Here is a 1,203-nt window from a genome sequence, read left to right as displayed (position 1 = left end):
GGGAAAAAATTCTCATATTTCTAAAATGTATAATGCTGCTGTAGAAAGCTCATATTGTTTCATCCCAAGAAATAAATGATTCTAGTATTTATTTGGGACAAAACCTTCAAACACATTAAAGGGCTTTGGCTTAAAACACATCCACTCTATGGAAACATTCCAGATGATATTTTTCAACTTAATGCACACTGTCGTCCAAGAATCTGAAGTCCGGATCAAAAAACACCAGAAGCAAATACTCTGGTCTCTGCAGACAGTTTCTACAGATGGATTATATTTTAGAGAGATGCATTCTTTAAACAGATTAAATATTTATTCTATTTATCAGATTGGAACAGGGTGTGTTTTGGAAGGAATATTTTTTCCTCAATCATTTACCCTACTGATCAGCAGTCTGAAAATCTATTTGCCTTGTTTAGCAAATCAGTAAAATCAAAAGACAAATACCTTATTTATCATTCTAGTTAGTGTTGTGGTAAAAATAAAAATAACACAACTAATACACCTAACAGAAGCGCCCTGTTATAGGGTTATAACCAAGCCTAGCAAAGAAAGAGAGAGAACATACTAGTTGGCCCTATTGCCTCCAGTCTATCTTTGCCCTTCTCTTAACTCAAGTTCTGTAAAGAAAAGTTTTCTGCATGTGTAATTTTTCTCTGATTCTTCATGATTGTGAATTCAATGGTGTAGTGCAGGAGATTCTTTGTTGCAGAATTCCAAGAACATCAGTGACAAAGCGGGGGAGGAAGTGACTAATTTTCCCATATCATAATTGTGCATACTGTATAGTTCAGGGTAGCATGGCTGGCTCAGGAATTCTGGGAGTTGAAGTCCACGATTATAAAAGAGCCAAGGTTGCCTACCCCTGGTATAGTTAGAATACAGATGCCACAAATCACTCTTTCCAAGGAAACTTCAGCTTATGGAACTCAAGAAACAACATACAAAATAGTTCCCAAGTTATGACCAGTTGTTTAGTGACCTTTCAAAGTTATGACGGACCTCCCTGGGGGTTCATATGACCCAGTTCTGAATTTACGAAAACTTCCCCCACAGTCACCCGACCACATGTTGGGTGCTCAACAACTGGCCAACATTTACAGCTGTTTGCAGCATTCTGCAGTCACATGACTGTGTTTTATTATGGTTTTGCTGAAAACTGGCATTATTATTCCTGGCAAAACCAGCCCATTGCAAACTATT

This window comes from Crotalus tigris, unplaced genomic scaffold, assembly GCF_016545835.1.
Source record: "Crotalus tigris isolate CLP2741 ecotype Arizona unplaced genomic scaffold, ASM1654583v1 scf7180000018957.51526, whole genome shotgun sequence".
In the NCBI taxonomy this organism is placed as follows: Eukaryota; Metazoa; Chordata; class Lepidosauria; order Squamata; family Viperidae; genus Crotalus; species Crotalus tigris.
This window is presented reverse-complemented; position numbering follows the sequence as displayed.